Source organism: Alligator sinensis, unplaced genomic scaffold (assembly GCF_000455745.1).
Source record: "Alligator sinensis unplaced genomic scaffold, ASM45574v1 scaffold917_1, whole genome shotgun sequence".
NCBI lineage: Eukaryota > Metazoa > Chordata > Crocodylia > Alligatoridae > Alligator > Alligator sinensis.
The window spans coordinates 1,871,255-1,887,022 of record NW_005841988.1 but is presented as its reverse complement, the minus strand read 5'-3'; the positions used below and the strand labels follow the sequence as shown (position 1 = coordinate 1,887,022).

The 15,768-nt window shown below is 41.6% G+C and overlaps 1 protein-coding gene across 6 annotated transcripts in view; it reads right to left on the bottom strand.

Moving 5' to 3' along the window:
* The window catches only part of BNC2 (basonuclin 2), a 456,753-nt gene that overhangs the window by 255,522 nt on the left and 185,463 nt on the right, over positions 1-15,768 (bottom strand). For 3 of the 6 annotated variants that reach the window (XR_003093497.1, XR_003093498.1, XR_003093499.1), the window contains 2 exons: positions 6,736-6,856; positions 3,737-4,420 (listed from right to left, as the gene is read on the bottom strand). The exons of 1 other annotated variant lie outside the window; for it this stretch is intronic. The gene's annotated coding sequence lies outside the window, so the exon portion shown is untranslated. Of the gene's footprint in view, positions 1-3,736; positions 4,421-6,735; positions 6,857-15,768 lie in introns of those variants that run through there. 2 more of the 6 variants (XR_003093500.1, XR_003093501.1) reach the window with 1 other exon arrangement.

The window sequence follows — 15,768 nt, the reverse complement described above, 5'->3', positions numbered from 1 at the left end:
CAGATAAAAAACTGTCAGAGTCTCTCTCTCATGGTACTCTACCCTAACTCTCTCACTCTCACAGTAAGCTAACTTAAAAATACCAGTTTGGGGCACACAGCACTTTTACTTATATATCTTCTGACTGCTAAGGAGCTATTTCTCTCCAAGTTCCAGCAGCATGTAAACAACTGTGGTTGATGCATGGTGGGGATTAGAGGGTCAGAAAATGATGCTAGGATAGACCAGTACATAAATTAGCCTAGCTGCAAAAGCCTAAAAACTTACTGTTGTTAATCCAGGAAGCGCATCGCATAAGAGAGTTAGTTGGGAAATAGGATCAAGTGTTTGGGAGAAGTAACTAAGGATCATAATAACAACAGAGACAGAAAAAGAATAAATGGTATCTTCTTCAGTTTTTATTCAGTAAAATCCAACTACATAGCAACTGTTCTCTTGCCTCAAACATGCAATACACTTAATGGCAATACTTTTAAAAGCTATCTATGAAAATGCAATATGTAACAAAGGCTTGAAATTGAAACATTCAGCAAGGTGCTTGAGTTCATTTAATTTTTTAATGACACAAAGAAAGTTTTCACAACTAGAACTAAACTTTTCAAACTTGGTTGCCTAAATTTTGCAACAAGCTACATATTTACATTCCTAAATTGACAAGATTTTCACAGATCACCTCAAACTTAAATGCAAGTAAAAAAGTGCTCAGCAACTCTGGCAATCTGGCTGTGTTTACTTCATGTTTTAAGATGGCTTTGGTACCTAATCCATGCTGGCCAAATAGCAATGGAGCTTCACAGTGACATGTGGTATATGCCCTGCCGAGGGCCCAAATTTATTGTTAATCATTGCACAACTAGACAAAGATTCTGTAAAGTCAGACAGGAAGGAGTATTGGGATATAACTTAGGAATTATCAATTAACAATTTTTAGAGGGCCAGAAGTATATGCATTTTTTTTATATACATATACGTATATATTTTTTATACATATACATGTAAAAATATATATATGAACACACAGAAGTGTGTGTGTGAGTGCGCGTGCACGCGGACGTGTGTAAAAACCAATGCATGTACTTCAGGCCCTCTAAAAATTGTTAATTGATAATTCCTAAATTATATCCCAAAACCCCTTCTTGGTCTGACTTTACAAAATCTTTGTTAAGCTGTGCAGTGAGATTATATATATGCATGCCAAATATCATTTTATAAGGTTTCTCTACTAACTCTGGTGAATGCTGTATTCAAGAGAGACAACAAAAGTCAACAAAGTAATAAAAAAAAAGCCAGGTTAGTCCACCAGTAACTTGGAAAGAGATTATATATATACACACACACACACACACACACACACACACACACACACACACCTCTCTCTCTCTTTCTTTCTGACACTGCGAAAAGAACAAAGGAGGCTATCTTGAGATCTGTTGAGTTCCTTCACATCCCTAGGAGAGGAAAGGGTTGAAGGGAAAGCTGAAGGAACAGCTGAAGGGACTAGGACATTTACAAGATTGAGCAAAAAGAACAAAAATAGGAAATGTTATTAATGCTCCATAAAGACATCTCATGAAAATAAAGATAAAGACATGCCATTATACCTAGCAAAGAAGGACCCACAGAAAATGGGAGTAGCCAGCTTTCCCACCTCCTACCACCAGTCCTTTGCTGACTCCAGTAGAATTCAAGGAAGCCTCGGAGCTCTGGTCTCCAAGCCCTACTGCACCCCACTTCTTTTCCAGTTCTTCTCCCTACTGCTCATAAGTAGAGATAAGTCCAGAAACAAGCAGTCCACAGGGAGCCTGGTATAAAGCAAGTCCAGAAACAAGCTTCACCAGGGAACCTGGTATAAATCTTACCACTGCGCTCCAGAAATAAGCAGCATGACCCGGATGGCTTTGACCTGGATACAAGGTCTACAAAGATAAGGAAGGTGAGATCATATAGCTCAGGTTGGTTGAGGATGATCTCAAAGTCTACCATACATGACAGCACTGACACAACCTATATTCATGCCCAGACTGTGGTTAACAGTTGCTGTACAAAGCAGGAAGGCCAGTTCTCTGCACCTGCTGGTGACTCTCTTGCTCCAGGTGAATCCCTTTTGAAGTCTGTGGCCAGTTCTCATTTCCTTTGAGATCTGCAAAGTCAGCAATTAGGATCAATTAATCTGTCTTATCCATGCTGGCAAATAGTAAATTGATACCTAGCAACAGTTCAGGGGAGTTTAGCCATGTGAAGCCATCATCCCAAATACAGCCAGCACTCACATGGAATGTCCTGTAAGGAACAGTCATGCAAAAGCAAACTAAAGAGCTTTACCTTTTCCAATTCCTCCACTTCCTTTTTATTTGCTACAACACGGAAATCCAACACAGCATTAATTCTTTGTGTTTATATAATTTATAAAAGTACTGATGCATGGAAATGAAACCCCTATGCTGGTAAACACCCTTTCTGGATAAGTGAAAACACTGTGAAAACTGCATGCAATTTTACCAGATGCAGTCAGGATGGGGCATTAGTCAGTTATAACATTTATAGGGAGAGTTCTGTATGCAACTATAGATATTTAAAAACTGCTTAGTTTGTAGATATCAGAACTTTTCAATCTTTCCATTTTTCTTTATGAACCTAGGTACACTGGCCAAATGGCAGTCAAAAATTTATCAGTGCTACTTTGTCAATTTAGGTGTGATTTTGAGCAAAAATTTATAAAAATAAACACTTTTCTCTATATGGGTTTTCATAAAGCTCATTCCAAATGCTCTTCTAAATGATGTCATCACACTGTACCTCGTTTCATTTACAGTATCTGTTTCACTTCTATTCACAGGCTAATATAATTCATTTTTTTTATACTGCACACAGGCTGCTAGACACATGTGCATGGCAAATGGAATCTGAACTTAGCTTAACAGCCTCATTTATTCCTGATGGTTTAAATTATTTCATCACAATTAATGACACCCCCTCAGCTTCCTGTGCAGTGCTGCCAGATGTTCAGAGACCACAAAGCCACTCTCTTCTTTGACAGCTAGTGACAAGTCGTCCTCTGAAGGACATTCCCTAGGTGTGCAGGCTGGATGACACCTCCATTGCTTAGCACCTCTCTACCTCCCTGGGTAACCATGGTGAGAGAGCAGGAAGGCATGAGAAACCTGCCAGTGCATTATCGAGGACAAATTATGTGAAGTATTCTGAACTTGAAGGATCTCTTCTCCTCCTCCTGAATTTTCAACGCTGATGGCTTTATGAAAGGGAAAGAAAACTTTTTGCCTTGACATTCAAAAAAAATGTTAACTTTTCCTTGTTTCCTTGTAAAATAACTTGTTCCTTCTTTCCTTTGTTTCAGTTTCTTTTTTAAAGAGTAAGATGATAGCCACATGGGCAGTAAATCTTCACTTGCTGTCCTGTCCCATCATCTTCAAAAATTACAAATCAAGAAACCCCACGCACACTACAACAGTTCCACTCTCTTTATCCATTAGCATGATTCATTCTATTTGTATAAAAGAAAATGTCCTACATACCCTTTATGCCATTCAAACTTAACCTGTGTTTATCTCCACAAAGGAACAGGAGGGAATCTAGGAATACTCTATGTTAAAAAGTTAATTATGAAACCTAGAGATGTTAAATGAGGTTCTAGACCTGTCACCTAAAGAGCTTGGTGGGGAAGGTAAGTGCCAAGGAAATGTTTAATTGTGATCATCAAGAAAAAAAATGACCAGTATATGTCAAGCTTTTAGGATTAAGAAACAATTGTTCCTGTTTTAAGCACATATGGCAGACTTTCCGTTGATTTTTTTAAATTAAAAAAATGCTGATCTTTACTAGTGAGTGAGAGGCTGCTTAGTTTGCCAAAAGTTCAGTATTAAAACAGAAAGGCCACCTGTGTCAGCCTACCCAATGCAAAGGTTGGGAGCTGGAAAATGTTGGGGTTTTATTTTTAATTAAGAAAACCCACATTTTAGAGGGAATTTGGGAGGGGGAGGGCAGGGGGCATCAACACAAAATCCAAACATGCCAAAAAGGCTTCTGTATATGACTCCCATTATGTGTATGGTCATTTACAAGATTATTTTGTGTATCTTGAAATTACATCTTTCACTTCCACACTAAACTATGTTGAGGGAAACCCTTGCAGATTATCTTTAATACGGTAGCTAGAGGGGACTAAAATCTTCCATAAACTGTCAATGGCTTATTTTCACACCTATATTTTAATAATGTCTTTAACACCAGTTTTGCAGAAGAGAGGTCATGTTTGATATTTATTTAGTTATTCATTACAATTGCTTTAGCACAAGATCCCACAAAATATCATGGCTTATTTTCAAGAGGTGGTGGTGTTCATATGTTCTGACACCAACAGGAACTCCTAAGGACTCACATCATTACATCATGTGTTCCACATCTACACATAAATAAAACAAAATAAAATAAATTATACGGATACCTAGATGCAAATAATTAAAATAAACAACTTATTGCTAATACCACCGAGATTTATGGAGAGTCATATGGACTTAATTTGATCATCTCTGAACGCTTTATCTGGGGGCAGGAGGGAAAAGGAGCTAAATAAACTTTAAACTCTCATGTAGGGATGTATTGCCTGTGTGTCCCTGGCAGATGTGGAAAGGAGATGAAATGGGCAAGGGAGAATCGAATATCCCATCGCTGCAGGTTTGCGGAGGGGAAAGAGCACTGCAAAGATCTCACATCTGGCAATCATTTGTCAATAGCTGGAAAGAGAACGGCAGGAAACTTTCTGGCTCTCGTGGAAGATGAAAAGACAAAAACCATGTGTCACACATGCTCTGTGCTGGTACAATGACTACTACATTTATCCCCCCTTTTTAATTTAATGATCTTCAGATATACTCTACTCCATGGTCAAAATCATACAGTCACTTGACTTGTTAAAGCTGCACTGTACAGTGTATGTACATTTTTCAAATAAACCCCAGGGCTGATGTTAGAAAATCAAAATCATTCAAGCGTAGACCGCCTGGTACTTTGGGCAGGAATCCTTGTGGTTTAGTCAATAAACAGAATCCAAATGAAAGACACCACAGTAACTAGACAGTAATGTTTTGAACTGTTCTAACCTAAAAGAAAAGGGAGAAAGAGAGAGAGAGACAGAGAGAGAGAAAGAGAGAGAGACACAGAGAGAGAGAGAGAGACCAAGCGGTCAGATACAATGCTATCAAGTCTGCAGAGATCGCTCTACTGTGCAGAGCATCTGTGTTTGAGCACAAGGTCATTTGCTATTTCTGAGAGAGAGTATGTCATTATTTAGGGTTTTTTTTATAGTTTTGTATAGGCTTTTTTAAGGGACACTATTTTTTTCTATAGAACTATATGGTAAATAACTATAGAATGATTTCATTGCCCTTTCCTGGCTTCATGGCCAGATTTACACCAAGTTGCATTCTACATACAGCATTGCAAATATCCCCATATAAAGAGTTATTATACCTTGCAAAATTAAAGGGGTTTAGATCTCCTGATTTGATTGGTGACCTTTCATAGAAAGCTTTCAATAGATTCATAGGCTGCATTTGAAGGGAGGTCACTACAGCAGGAGCAGAACTAGCCCCAGTGACTTTGTGAATACATACTGCAAACTCTTCAGTCTCACTAATTCACAGTAGCTTGTCAAATTAAACCAGGAACTATATCTCCCCCAAACAAGGCTGATCATGGTTAATCACAATGCAGACTGTAGAGCAACCACAATTATTCATTAATTACAGGAAGCACCTCATTTAAATTTTATGACAATTTACACTTGCATCCCAGTATGCCTGAAAAAAGAAAAAAAAAAGAAAAAGAAAAAAAAAGAAAAGCATTCACAGAAGGAAGAACCCCTGGCTTATGAAATATAAAAATATTTTGTGTATAAGCTGTTGCCTCATTATTTACATGAATACATGAAGATAACTCAGTGGTGATATTTACCAAGTCCCACCCAGTATGTGGAATTATTATTCAGGCAAGTGACTGCATTTGAGTTAACTGCAGGAGCTGTAAATGCCAGCAATTAAGTGTATTTGATGTCAAAAGGAAAAAACTGTTGCAAATAAAAATATTGGAGCTCTTTTTATGCTAAAGACAACTGTTCTTCCTAATAGTCTTAACAATAAAACAAAGGTTTCAAGTCTAGAAAACACAGGTTTGATATGCACACCTGGTTCTTATTGCTGCTACCAGTTATAACGAGTGCACTGAAAGAGAATGTACTCATAAGTCTATGACAATGCTATTTGGGATACAGAAAATAAAACTGAACATCAAACTGAAAATCCTAATACATCTGCATCAGGAGAACTTCTGTCCTTTCAGATGCATTAGAAACTACAGAAATTTTGAATCTTGCTAATGGTCACTGTTCATAAAAGTTAATGCACCATTTAATGAGTTCAGGGTGCCTTTTTCTAGCTACAGATGAGAATATAGACTCCACAGCTTGTCATTATCCCATAACAGATAAAGTTATGTCTGTCTGATAATTCAAGATCACAAAAGTTTACTTTGTGTTGAATAAGATCAGCAATGTCACTAATCACAACAAAAACATGGATGTTCCATAGATGTTGGGGTAAAGTAACAGGATGGAGTAGCAGAACAAAAAGGTTAGGAAAATTCTTTGCACACCTGGGCAAATGCAGCCTCTGTTAAATGCCCATGCTTTGGATGGTGCAAATGAAGCTACTTCAAACTTACTGTTTGCACAATTATTTGTCCAAGTGCTGCTATCCCTTTCTTCCCAGATGCCTTTGACATTGAAATCACTATATCCAGCTGTTTCCCAATCCCTGATGACAACCATGGTACAGGGATATAACTAGGGGAAAGAGAACGAAATGCAAAATAATTTGTAGGTTAATGTCTAACAGGCTAAGAAATTCACAGGGAAGTAGTGGAAGCCCTATCACAACTGAGAAATGTAAAACAAGATTAAAGAAAGCACCAGGGTGAACATACTGTGTAAAACAATCCTGCGTTGGGAGGGGATGAGTTAGCTGACCTACCAATAAGCAGGCCTTTTCTCCATCTAATTTCCATGACAATATAATTGCTGTGACTGGCTTTCCATCAAGTGGTGCTTAATCAAGGGATGTTTAATTTTAACCACAAGTGGTTAATCACAATAACAGTACTTAGCACTTCCAGGGAGCTTTACATCTTCAAAGTGATGTCCAAACACCAACCAGTTAATGCCCACAACACCCTTGTGAGGTATATACTGCAAAGATTATAACGTCAGATGTTTAAGGTAAAAATGAGTGTTGCTGAATGGTGCACGTATGTCACACACTTGCATTTCAGAGGCACCATATGTTCTTTAAAATTGCAGTCAGCTCACCTGATCTACTAAAAAGAAACTCCAAATACAAATGGGGACATCCCAACACATTACTCATGATGTCACTCTCCTCTATCCCCACCTTAATGCCTTATAAACAATTAGGTCCTGAAAAAAAAGTTAATAACTATAGGTTATTTGGAGCCAGCCTTAGGGTTTTTATGGAAAAACAACTTGACAGTCTCTCCCTCTGTCTTTGAGGGAATGCTAGCATTTATATTTTTTGTTGGCCACTACAGCAACAACATGACATAGGGGGAGGACCACAGAATCATAGGGTGTGTCTACACATGCATTAACGCCCTTTAGTTAATGTGCATTTAATTTAGTACCTCCAGGCGTTTATACATGTGCTCTGGGAGCGGGAGGGGGGACGCTTTAATTAGAGCTGTTCCGGAGCATCTTGTGTTATCAGAGTCCCCATGCTGAAAAATGACAGCAGAGGTGCTTTAACTACATCTTGTGCAGGGACACTAATACACTTGATGCTGGAGTCAGCCCAGAGTGTGGCACTTACCATAATTCATCAGACTCGATTATTCAAGTCTGCTCCGACACACTGTAATTACAGAGCATCAGAGCAGCCTCACTGCACGTGTATAGGCATCTTCAATTGTGAGGTGCTAAGAAAATGCACACTAGCCTGTCTTAATGCACATTAACAGTACAGTTTTAAAAGTGATGTTTAGTGTGCGGTAGCCTATTTTAATGTGCATTAACTAAATAGCACAATTTTTTAATGATGCTGCAAAGCACATTAAAAGTAGGTTAATGCACATTAAAATGCAAATGTAGAGGCACCCATAGAAAAGTAGTGCTGGAAGGGACCTCTAGAGGCCATCTAGTCCAATCCCCTGCCTAAAACAGGATTAGCCCTACCCAAACCATTCTATACAATCCAATCTAAACTCTATACAAGACTACCATCAACCCTGACACAACACATATATAATACCCTAACCTGCCACAGCCAAAGCACGGGAACCATGGCAGCCAATGTCCTGCTTCTATAAAAGTTGGCCAATATACGTTCAAGAGATCCCAGGTAGAGGGCCACACCCTGCACTGCAGAGGAAGGCTAAAATCTCTGTGGTCCATACCAAGCATGGGGTAAGATTTCTTTTTGATCCCACATATGTTGATCAGTCTGACCCTGAGCAAAGGGTCAAGATGCTCTAGCCAGGAACCTCCAGCTTTGGTCCTAGCAGAAGCATCAACACACCCCCATCAAAATTCCTAGCCTTGGCTGTGGCCAATGCCCAATGCCTCTGAGGGAGGCTTAAAAACACTCTGACATATGTCTGTCTCAGATGCTGATCCCAGGTCATTTAGGGAATTACAGAATAAAACTAACACGTTAGTTGGTAATTAGTAGAGGTAAGTATAAACTAAGGGTAAACATCAGGCAGTTTCTATTTCAGGGGTAGATAATCCCCGGCACAGGTGCCAGAGCATGGCACGCAAAGGCAATTTGCCTGGCATGTGCACCTTGGGGGTGGGAGGCATGGTTCCATTGTCCCCATCACACCAACATCTTACAAGTCAAAGTTGAGGGCGTTTCTGGCACTCTGCCCAAAAAACATCGCCGATCCCTGTTTTATTGGATGTCCTATTTACCAATCATATGACAGACTTATATATCAGCTCTAGTTTCCAAATCAGTTTAAGATGTAGCCCCATGCAGAGCACAGTGTAACCAACTGACCTTCAAGTGACAATATTGTGGATAATTGGCAAGAGCTGCTTCTGAAATATAATGCCATACTCTTCTCACTAAGCATGGATGCAAAAATGCCTTTGACCACTGACAAACATTCATTTAAAGGTATGATGGAATATATGTAGAGCAAAAGGTGAGATTTTGGGATTGGGGATCAGATCCCAAATGCGCCCTACTTGCCAGTGCAGGGGAAACCCAGGATTATGATCCCAGCCTCCCCCTGCACCAGCAAGTTGAAAACCGGATGTCTGACAATCAGCTGATTGTCAGCTTGGGCTAGGGACTGTACCAGGGTCTGGAACTACATACAACTGGGCAGCAAATGCATGTTATGCAGGTTCCAGTGCACTGGATAAAGGAGCTTTTCCCTGATCCTGCAGTCCTGGTATGCTAGGATGTTTAAAAACTGTGGCAGGTTGCCTACGGTGCCTGCCACTTTAAGGGGAGAAGCATCACGTATAGCAGCCTGCACGTGATTGCAGGGTCCTCTGACCCAGGGAGTCTGCAGGTGGTAGTTAGGGCTGATTGTAGAAATCATCTGACCTAGAAGGAAGGCTTGGCTTAGAGTAAATAAGCCCAGACCTGAGCAAAGCTTGCAGTAACATCTTGGAGGCTGCTAGGTGAATGTCTATGTCTATGAAACAAGATGACTGCAGCTCTGCAATGACAGCTCAGAGAGAATATCTGAAGCAGTCTGGAGGTATAGGAAGGAACTATGGGGGTGGAGGTGGTTCCTGGGGACCCAGGGTGGGGTCCGGGTGAGCCCCAAGAGAAACAGGTGGGGCTAGGGTCCAAGAGGGGTCAAAAGGTCCAGGAGGGACCACTGCAGAGACTGCCAGAGCCAGGGGAGCCTGTAGATCTCCACTGGCTTGAGGTGGGGCCAGGGTCTAGGATAAGCCAAAGGTCCATGTGTGGCAACAGCCAAAGAAAAAGAGGTCAAGGGGCAGGTGGCCTAGGATGAAGAAGGCTGACGCAGGGCCATCTGAGGAGAAGGGTTTGCAAGAAGGGGCCAGAGAGAGAGCCAGGGCCCAGAAGTGCCTGGAGGTCTGTAGACTGAGAGGGGAAAGGACTAAGGCTAGAAGCCTGCAGCCCAGGAGGGGTGTATGATATCAGGGGGGAGCCCAGGATGGGCCAAGATGGATAGACCAAGATGGCTTAGTGTGAAACTTTACCCTACTGGGGCAGGTTAGCATGGCAGGACTGACTATGGTGGGGCAGTCTCCATAAAATGCCATATGTGGGCCATCCCAGGGAAAGTGATCATGGGGTGCCTGAAAGCCTCAGCTCCCACTGCCTTGTGGGTTATCCTCTAGAGGGGAAAGGTTAAGGGACCACAACCTAACAGAAGAGGAATGGCGAAAGTGAGACCAGATGGGTCCAGCGGCTCAGGAAGGGGCTGATGAGGAGTGACACCAGGAGGGTCCAAGGCCCAGAGACACTGAGAGCAAGTGGGACCAGAGACTCAGAGTGAGGCCAAGAGAAAGTGGGGGCAAGATGAGTCCAATTGTGCAGAGTGCAGCCAAGAGAGAGTAACACCAGAAGGGCCCAGGGACCCAGGAAGGGGCTAAGAGTGACACCAAGAGGATCCAAGGCTCAGAATGAGACAGAGTGAGTGGAACTCAATGGGTCCAGAGGCCCAAGATGGTTCTGGGAAGAAGTGAGGCCGGATGGGTCCAGAGGCCCAGAGAAGAGGCCAAGCAAGGTATCAAAGGGGCCTGATACCCCAGAAAGGGGCTGAATAATAGACCAAGGGGTCTGATAGCCCAGGGGGGTCCAGAAGAGCCTGAAGGGTCTGGCAGCCCAGAGTAGAGCTGAGTGAGAAGGGTCTGGCAGTCCAAGGAGGGGCTGAGTGAGGGACTGAGGGGCCTGAGGGCCAGGACAGGGGGGTAAGTGGGAGATCAAGGGGCCTGAAGGCCCAGACAGGGGCTGAGTGGGAGACCCATGGATCCAAGGTCTCATAGAGGGACCGAGTATGTGTACAGAGAGAACAGCAGTAGTTGACGATATGTGCAAGGCTTGGGGTGTGGTGTAAGGGAAGAAGGGAGCCATGCATTCTGCCCAGAAGGCAGTGACCATAAACACCAGGGGGTCATTAAGATTTAGACAGGGAGAGCCTCCCATATTTTACTGGCATTTAACATCAAGATATGGTGGGCAAGAAGGGTAAAAGTAAATTTCTTTGGTCTCCAGGGGCTTTACGGCCACCCCTGTGATGGGCAGTCCGGATGTACATGTGTTGTTTTTACATGCCTGGAACATGGGGACCCCAGGAACACGGACAGTCTCAGGGTCCCTGGGCACCAGAGATGTCAGAAAACTACATATGCTGCTGCCTGCACATGCAGTTTTTAAAGGTCTCAGTGGTCAAGGATCCTGGGGTCAAGGGGCCTCTCCCTAATCCCAGGTCTGGTCCCCCTGTGGCTGCCCCATACTGGATCCAAATATTCAGCTGAGCATTGGGATCTGTCATGAGTCAGCCCCAACGTGCCACACATTCAACTTAAAGCATAATACAAACAAGCAACAAAGATGTAGAATAACTTTCTAGTTCATTTGCTGTATTATCACACCATCAATTGACTTGAACATGTGGTCAGATTATTATTTAAGATGCTATTCATAGGTTAATCAAGTCTTAAGTGTAACATCTGCTGGAGGTCTCTTTAATCACTCTTGCTACCAGGTATAAATGCAGCTGTTGTTCTAGCAGACCCCCAAGTTACCCATTTAGTTTGCTAAATGGCAGGTAAAGACCCCCAGGCTTTAGGCATAGATATAATCTCTCCCATTTCTTTTAATTGTTTCCTCAAATCTAAGAGGCAGAAACTACCTCATTTAAATTTAGCCTTAGCCAGCTCACTCCCTCCATGTGTATCCCTTTCTATACATTAGGTCAGTTTAACAACCACTGCTGCTGAATAACATCAAGGGAGGTGTTAAGCCAAGTGTCATCAGCACACTGATAAAACTCAAGCCCATTCCTCCTCAGCTACGTTGCCAACAAACCTAAATACCCAATGAACAAAGCAAGCAGTGAATCAGGTAGTGCTGTAGTGCTTCACATTATACTGCTCTTTTGAGTGCTTATACACAAGCTGAGAGGCTGGTCTGATGCGCCGCAATTAGTGTGTCGGGGCAGACTCTTATTAAATCAAGTCTGCTGGAGTGTGGTAATTACTGCACTCCAGCCAGCCTCTGTGTCTCATGTATCAGTGCACTTCAAAATGGCAGCAGGGACACATTAATGAAAGCTCATTCAATGATCTTTAGATAAAGCGCCCCTGCTGACATTTTGAAGTGCAGGGATGCTGATCATGAGATGCTCCAGGTGCTTTAATTAGAGGGCCACTCAGAGGGCCACTCTAATTAAAGTGTCCCCCCAACCCCCAGAGCATGTGTAAAAATGCCTTTTGTGTTGATGTCTTCTGGAACCATAAAGAACCTTTGGGCTAGAAAAACTAAAGGCACTGTAAGGCAGCCCCATCCATTCCTGCCTGAGATAGCAAACAAGTCAGCAACAGCTCAGTATCCAAGGAAACAGTCAGAGATAATATCAACAATAAATGGAGAAATGAACATCACTAGGAGATTGCTGGCCAACACGAGGGCAATCTCTGAACTCAAGAGTCAAGCAGATCTGAAGCTAGTAGAGGATCTGGAAGGTGTTTCACCACAACCTATCAATAACCTTACCCAGAAAGAGAAGAGATAGGGTGATGATAGCTAGCTATACTGTTAAAGCCAAGAGATAGTAAAAGAGCAACTGTAAGCAGGAAAATTTCTTTAAAGGCTAGAAGCATCCTGTTCTCCTTAATGGAGGCATAGAAAATTTTCAGCAACAACAGACGCCATGTGCGCCCAACCTTTATCATGCAGAAAGGACACGGGTATAATGTATTTTTTATGGTCCAAGTGTCTCCCTTCCAGCTTCAGTGAGTAACACTGGTTGACATAGAAGCACAGAAGATCTTGCAAGGGTTCCCTCAAGATCCTGTCCACTATCAATTATATACATAATTCAACCCAAAAATCTGAAATATTTTTTTCTCAGAATATCTAGAAGTTTCTTCAAAATGGAAACTTGTATCAGCTGTTGAACTGAGGGGTTGCCTGTACTGAAGACCACAACACAGCTAATAGATCTAAATAAACCATAAACAAGCTATCCTGGATGCTGGAAACAGTCTAACCATGGCAGCACAGAGCTCTCGATGGGCATTTTTACATGTGTTCCTGATGCAGCACCAGGTACTTTTAATTAGTGAGCCACACTAATTAAAAGCACCCGCATGTCATGTGCATCAGCAGCACAGCATGCCTCTGCGCTGAGAAAATGGCAGCGGTGCACTTTGAACTAAAGTTTATCATATGTGTGTTAGTTCAAACCGCACCACTGCCATTTTCTCAGCGCAGAGGTGCACTGCACTGCTGATACACATGATACGAGGAGGCTGCCAGAGAGTGTCAATTTACATGCTCCAGCAGACTCAATTAAGTCTTCTCTGACACACTGGATTTCTAGTGCATCAGAGCAGGCTCCCCACGTGTGTACATACCGTATGTGGGTTAATTTACACTGCTTCTCTGAAAAGAAGCCCATATGAAGTTCCATGCTGTCACAGACAGACTGCTTCTGGGACCCAAGCTAGCTCTCTTAAAACTAGCTCAGCTATCTCTTAAAACTAGTTTGGGTATCTCAGTGTATACAATTCAATATGCAGTGTATGCCAAGATATCTTAGATGAATCAAGATAGCTACCAATTTAAACAGCCCCACTGACCATGGCTGTTCTTGTAATAAAGACTCTCTCTTCTTTACCTCCTGTTTAGTCTTGACTTTTGAACGATCTGAATTTGTAGCAGAGAATTATACACTGCAGTCAAGAAGCTAGGTATAGCCCACCTTTCCATGTCACTGAAATCCATGGCACATGTTGCCATTACTCTATTTTACATTTTAGATAAACATTTTCTATCAGGGTATATTTGCCCTCATAAAGCATGAGTCATGAGAATTTCAAATGTACAATTCTATTAGTTTTTGCTGATCTGACAAAAAAATGTAACTTGGAAAGATTATGCCAAATAAATTGTCATGTATATTGTCCATTTCATTCATGCCACTTCTTTTGAAATGTCAGTTTCATAAGTATGTTTCTTCTAATGTAGTATAAAACATATGATATAAGGAATCCTCATGGATTGCCTGGATCATATCACTCCATTCTTTCATGTGGAAGGTGAAAGGAAGCTGATTCAAGTCCAAATTCCTAATCCTGAACTTCAAGGCTCTGAACAACTCTGCTCCTAGCTACATTTCTCTTCTCCAACATATTCCTTTCATTCTGTTCCCTGAAGCCCCCCAGCCTTGCTGCTCCTTTGTGTATTGCTCCATTCTTGTCTTCATGCCTTATTCCATGTTGTTCCTCACACCTGGGCAGCTGTGCCTCCTGCATTCCACTCCCTCATTAAACAACTCACTTCTTCAGTGAAGTGTAAAAATGTTAAGCCATCTAAGGAAAGCTGTTTCAACCCTATTATTAAAAACGCACTTGCAATGCTCAAAGATAGAACACCCTTTTGGTGATACTGAATATTTCATGTCTAGATAATTCTGTACCTATGTTTGGACTGTAAATGCCTACGGGAGGGGCCAGTCTTCTGCTTGTTGCTTTTATAATGCCACACATATTACAGCCTTAAAACAAAAAATGTATTTTTTTTTCAACTTCACACTTAGTTTAAGAGCCTTTTCACAAACATTTCCATCGCTAGCTGAAAAAAATTATTTACAGAACTCAGATCTTCTAGCATCCATTCCAAATCCACAGGATCTCTCTGACATGCTAGCATTTACACTGTCCACCCTCACTACATGGACAGTACAGAGAGGAAAATAATATTGAGAAATAAGTGATGGTCTGAACAGATTCTGAATCCTTTTTAGGGTGCATTAGAAAGGACAGAGTTTGGGAGTCATCATCTGAAAAATGGGAAGGGAAGGGAATCGAGAGGCAGTGAAGAGATTTTTCCTGAGAAAAAAATTAAATTAAATAAATTGAGAGCAAGAAGCCTTTTTCCGTAATTACTTTTACTTGTCTAGCAACAAGTGTGCAAGTCCTGGTCCCACAAAACTTAAAGTCTTGAAGACCAGCATAGACAAGCTGCAGTGGGAGACTAAACAGAGACTACATATATATTCTTTAATTCTAAGCCTGGTGGAAGAAGAGTACCTTTAGAAAGAGAATAGATGGGACACATCACTCACTGGGACTAGGAGACTGTTGCATGTCCAGAAAATGGCAGTGAAGACAATGCAAACATGGGAAGAAAGATATGAATGGAATGTCAAGGTTATTATCACTGAGGTTAGATAACGTAATAAGAGACCCAAGATAAGTGATGTCAGCCAGCGGTTCTTCTATTTTAACTAGGCTTACAAAATTCATTATTTTTATATACTGAAGTCCAGCCATGGAAGGGATTAGATTTAGGAATCAGCAGGACTCAAATTAATCACTCAGATACTGTGATAAGTGTAGACAGAATAAAATATTAATTTTCACTATGAGGGATAGCAGGCTGCCCACAATGTAGTATATGTACGTATGTGCGTAAACATCTTTCTCTGGTTCTACATGTGAGCCTTCCAGTATCTGCTTTATCATAC